Source organism: Tursiops truncatus, chromosome X (genome assembly GCF_011762595.2).
Source record: "Tursiops truncatus isolate mTurTru1 chromosome X, mTurTru1.mat.Y, whole genome shotgun sequence".
NCBI lineage: Eukaryota > Metazoa > Chordata > Mammalia > Artiodactyla > Delphinidae > Tursiops > Tursiops truncatus.
This window is the reverse complement of record NC_047055.1, coordinates 105,538,645-105,544,843: the sequence shown is the minus strand read 5'-3', so window position 1 is coordinate 105,544,843 and position 6,199 is coordinate 105,538,645. Positions and strand designations below refer to the sequence as shown.

At 37.8% G+C, this 6,199-nt stretch overlaps 1 pseudogene; it reads left to right on the top strand.

Annotated features, from left to right (window-relative positions):
- Window positions 1–2,778: 2,778 nt before the first annotated feature.
- The window catches only part of LOC117310226 (programmed cell death protein 7 pseudogene), a 73,537-nt pseudogene continuing 70,116 nt past the window's right edge, over window positions 2,779–6,199 (top strand).

Genomic DNA, 6,199 nt, shown 5'->3' with positions numbered 1-6,199 from the left:
CAAAACAGAAACAGAATCACAGACATAGAAATAAAACTTATGGTTACCAAAGAGGAAAGGGATGGGGGAGGGATAAATTAGGAGTATGGGATTAACAGATACAAGCTACTATATATAAAATAGATAAGCAAGAAGGAGATACTGTATAACACAGGGAATTATATTCAATATCTTGTAATAATCTATAATGGAAAATGATCTGAAAAAATATATATATATATATAACTGAATCACTTTGCTGTACACCTGAGACTAACACAATATTGTCAATAAACTGCACTTCAATAAAAAAAGACCTAAGGATTCAAATGAAAGAATTAAATGGTTATTAATTGCAATTAAAAACCATAAAATGTTTTACATAAAACTTTAAAGAATCTATAGACAAAATATTTACAAGTAGTAAGTAAAATCATCAAGGCTGGGACACAAGTTGAAGATAAAGAAATTACTTGTATTCCTATATTATCCTTTAAATAAACAAATAAAAATGAGATTAATAAAAACATTTACTAAGTCATCTAAAAAAATAAAATATCCAGAAGTAAATTTAACAAATGTGAGCAAGATGTCCTTACAAAATATAGCTGAGAGAAATTAAAGAAGATCTAAATAATTATTCATTGACTGGAGAACGGAATGTTTTAAAGATGTCAAGTCTCCTCCTACTGAATCAATGCACTACCAATCAAAATTTCTGCCGCTTTTTAAAACTGGAAATTGACAAGCTGACTCTAAATGTATATAGAAACATGAAGAGCCAAGTATAGCCAAGGCAATATTGAAGAAGAGCAAAATTTCATTACCTACACTACCAGATATCAGAAATGATTAAAAAACCACAGTAATTAAGACAATATGGTATTTATAAAAGAAGAGTAAATTAGGCCAATAGAAAAGACCAGAGATCTTTGAAATAGATCCACATATATATGAGCACTTGATTTATGACAACTGAATGTATTAAAAAATAAGTGCCTATTTGTAAAAGGTACTGGATCAACTGAGTATTTATGAGGGAGGAAAAAACTTGATTTCTACCTCACATAATAAAAAACTTAGTTGTAGATGAATTGCATATCTAACTGTGAGAGTTAAAACAATATGTCAATTATACTTCAGTGAAAAATACACATATAGTGCTTAGAAGAATATGTGGTAGAATATCTTCATAACCATGGAATAGACAACAATTTCTTAAATAGGACACAAAAAACAATAATCAAAAATTTTTAAAGTGATAAAATAGGGTACATTAAGATTGCCATACTTTTGGTATCAACATACACTATTAAGAGAATGAAAAAGCAAGCCAAGAAATAGGAAAAGATAAGTTCAGCACAAGCTTCTAAGTCCTTATGTCCAAACTACAGAGAGAACTGCTATGAAACAATAAGAGACAGACAACCCAATAGAAAAATAGACAAAAGACTTCAATAAGCACTTTATAAAAGAGAATATCCAAATGGTCAATAATCATATGAAAAGCAGTTATTTTCATTGCTTCAATTTATATAAAGCTCAAAAACTGGCAAATTTATCTCTTAGAACTTTAAAAAATTAGGATAGTAGTTATGTTTTGGAAGGAGTAGCAACTGGAAGGAGGTATGTTGGGGACTTCTGAATTTTAGGAACAGATGGCATTTCTGCAACTTTTTTTTCACAGTACTGTCTCTGCTGTGGTTCTTTTTCTTGATCTGGATGACAGTTACATGATGTGTTCAGTTTTTGAAAATACACTGAGCTGTATCTATGATCAGCTCACTGTTTTTGTTTTTATGGACACTGAATTTCAATAGTAAGTTTCTAAACACACACATTAACAACTAAAGCAATAGAAACAACAAAAACTTCACTTCATGAATAAAAAAAATCCAAGAAAAATTGCAGACCAGCTGTTTATGATTTTGCCTGGTAAATATATTATAAATTTAAGGGTTAAAAAAATAGAAGAATATTAAAGATAATTTGGGAGAGAAAACAACCTTTATAATATGACTCCAAATTCAGAAATCTTATATGAATGATAAATATGATAGCTTTAACTACAAAAAAGTAAAATTCTGTATGAAAATTAAATGAACAAAGTAAAAATACAGACACAGAAAGTGTTTTCCACAAATATTATAGAAAATGTAAAATACCGTGAATAAACTTTTAAAATATATCTTTATAGACTATCTCTCGATATGAAATTATGGGCAATTTTTTTTTCTTCTTTGGGTAATCCCTCTCTTTTTTTTTGGCAAAGAGGGGCGCTCGGCCCCACCGCGGGGCGGTGCACCCCTCCAGCGAAGGCGAGGGGCTCTGCCTACGTGCTATGGCAGTCGCCATGGTGGCCACTGCACGCTTGGGAGGGGCAGCAGCTGGGGGGTTCCGGTACCCCAAGGCTCCCTCTCGGATCGCTAGAGAAGGCTTTCTCACTGAGGGTGCATAATCCCCCACCCATCGTCTCCCCTTCGGGTCCACGGAGGCACTCCACGAGCCGCCAAGTCCTCGACTGGGTGGGGGGAGGGGTCTGCGGTATGGGTAAGCACAAGGCCCACAGGAGCGTTGGCTGCCACGGCCGGCGCACAACCTCTGCTGCCCCTAGGCTCGTCCACCTGGCTCTTGAAGGGAGAAGCAAGCCTGAGAAGCGTGACAGCCCCCCTGTAGCAGGCCCCTGCCCACCACGATGGCACCCAAGCCCGCGTGCGACCCTCCCACAAGGAGGGGCACACGTGGCGTTCGCCTGGCCAAAGTCAGTCCCCCACAGTGCACCGTGAGAGGACGACCACGATGAGGCGGCACCTGGCCTCACCGAGGCGGGGGGGAGGGGGGGGACAGGCACGCCTCCCTTACCTTCTCGACCGCCGCAAGAGAGGCACTCACAGGACACACCACCGTGGCGGGAATCCGAGGAGCACGCTGGGAAAGGGGAACGACACCACCGCTCGGCCTCGGGCACCTGAAGGACGACCTGGAGCGCTCCAGGGGCACCACAGAAGGCCAGGCAAGGCACGCTCACGCGCCGACCGGGGCACGCAGCGCGGCGGCGGGACCGCCCCCTCTAACGTAGGGCGGACACCTCGCAAGGCGCATGCGAAGGACGTGAAGCGAGAGCGTCTGCAGCGTCAGAGGACGACGGCCTGCAGACAACGCGAGGCAGGGGCCCGGAGACCTAGGGTAAGGGCGGGATGCCACACCCCTGCCTTCCACACATCCTTTGACCGGTGGGTGGGGGTGTGTGTGAAAAGAGAGGGGAGGAGCCCGCGGACAGAAGGAGAAGAGAGGTCCCATTCGCCAGGAACGTCCGTCCCTCGTCTGGCGCGGCTTAGGCCCAGCCCAGGAGAGCGCAATCCCTTACTTTTGAAAGTAAGCATGCTTAATTTTAATATCTGAATAGCTTATAATGAATTTTTAAAATATATGTATATAATATTTATCCACAAATCAAGACATCTCAACTCCCCCTTAAATGTATTCTTATCTCCTAATAGCAGTTGATTTTTATTTCACAAATTAGTATTTTAGTTGACCAATTATCATCACCCATTCTGGGTGAGCACATCTCTCAATATTCATACTGTTGCCTTCTCAAATATTGTGTGTGCCTTGAAATCTTAAATATATATGTATCTAACATTTTACTAAAAACACTACATCTCATAGTGAAGAAATGAGCAGCAGACTCTCTTGTAAAAAAAAAAAAGTATTTTAAATTGATAAAAATCAGTTACCTTAATCACGCCATAGTAAAAGTCAATAAAAAGGTGTGCGCTCCCAGAAAATAGTCTTTTTGATAGATTTTTGTGTAGCATGTGAAACAAGGTCACCTAAAAAGTTTAATCTTTCTTGAATATCATAGAGGGATAATGATGTTGTATCTTAGAGTCTCTTCCAATTTTATGAGCTTTGCTCCATTGTGACTGTCATTGACTGAAGTCTTGAAAGTTCTGTGATTCCAGTATTTAATTGTCCCATCATTCAAATATTAAGCTATGTGATCTCACTATTTGTGCCTATAACAACTTAAAAACTTGTCCCCTTGAATAGCTTTCAAGTTACTTTCATAAAACACCCTTATTAGTTATAGTTGTTATATTCCATGAACCAATACCAGCTATCCATACCAGAGTTTGTAGCCTTCTTCCAATGCCCCTTGTTATAATCATCTGCACATCAATGTGCTTCCCATGTGTAAACAAGGAAGTCATGGTGAATCTGAAATACTTTAATGTGGAGTTCTAAGTCTCTGAAATAAAAGAGTAACATCTTTGTCCTGGAATTCATATGCGGTGGGGGGGACCACACAGATCATGAGTTTAAACTCGGCGTTCGTGTATCAAATGAACCATGAAAACCACAGAGGATAAGCATTTTAGAAATAGATGGTATGTCTGCAACATTTTTCTTACAAAACTATATCTGCTGCGGTTTCTTTCTCAGTTATTAATGTCACCATGACACTCAGTTGACATTTTAAAGTTATTAATGACACAGCCACATGTCAACAAACATCTTTTTTCAGGGTATCGACCAAAACATACAAATGTGAATGACTGGATTCTAACCTGGCTGTTTTCTTCTCCATTTTGGTTTCCACCTTCTTTTTCAGGATCTTAAATTAAGTAGTCTGATTTGCTAATGAGAGTCAGGCCATTCACTTTTGTCTTTCTGTTGACTCTAGCCCCCAATATGTAAACAACTCAAAAAGGAGAGTTAATGTGAGGGCAAAATACTGGACTTTCATATGCTAATAAACATCATTCTATTATGCAATCTACGTAATGGATGAGGATTATTCCCTGAAGTATTCCAGAAATTCTAGATAAAGTTAAGGATTCGAGGGTCTGGCAGCGGCATTTATAATTCATTTTTTTCTGAGTGTTCTATTCAGCAAATATGTACTACATGGTTACAATGTGCATGACACAGCAATAGATATTGCAAAAAATATAAAGGTGAGTAAGGTACAATTCTTACACTCTAAGAATGCAAGTGTGTATGTGGATTTGGTTCTTAAATGAAGTACATTTTCTAATTATTTTCTTCTTCTAAATCACTGGCGTAGTACCTTCAATGCATTCATATTTCTGGAACCTCTAGTTAGAAATGAAAACCAGCTCCTCTATCACATTCTTATCATCCAATTAATGTATTATGTAAACAATATCTTTAATTAGTGAATGAATACTGTGTATGTCCACATTACATCAAATATTTTGTCATTCCCCAAATTTTAATTCTTAATAAGTGAGTTGTTAAGCTTGTTTCCAAACTACAAGTTGTTAAGAAATGTAAGTACTTAGAGGATAAAAGGATAGATTAACTATTAATGTAAAGTGTCTGCAATAGTTGACACCCTACTTAGCATGACCATTATATACTACAGCCTACAAAATTGTTCTTCATGCTCCCACAGCAGAGCTACAGTGCCATATGGCCATGCTTGTTTTTCATCAAATAATTTTACATAAACAGTTGGTGAACTGTTTTCATTGTAACAGTGCACATATTTTTTGAGACGTTGGGAAGGATTGATGCAACTCTAGTCAATGCTTGTTTTTATGTCAGTGTTAAGGAGAAATTCAAATTCATATTTTTAAAATGTGGACTTTTGTATCCTTGTCGCCATGGTCAGTTCATAAGAAAGATTTTTTTTAATGTAGTGCAGGAATTATTGGCATGTTTATAAACTTGTAGCAAAAAATAGAGATTAATCATAAGGGATCTTCAGTTTAACATGGCATATTCAGTGTTTTTATTTTTAAACTCATGAATTTTTAGAGGGAGAGCTGATATATTTTGGACTATTTTATAGGCAATTTTAATATGACTATATTTGGTTTTGAATAACAGCTTCAACACATTCTGATAAGTGATATAATAACCAGAAGATTTTTAGAAGTTTTGTATGTATCTGTGATTTGAGTTGATTTAAAGACTATTTGATCCAAAAGCACCCCCATCCTCCTTGACAAGAAATTTCATCTGTTAAAATACTAGTGGTTTCAAAAATGCAAGTAGAGGCATTTTCTTTTGAATTCTAAGGTAATGATGATCACTCTTCAGGTTTTTGTAAGGAGATTATCACAGTGCTTAGAATGCTAAATGGTACAGTGGCTGCTGGAGAGAATACTGGAGTTCTGGGAGCAGAAGCGTAGGAAGAAAGCCATGTGGCTGACAGGGTCTTGGTGCTCTGGCTGGGTGTCAGGCC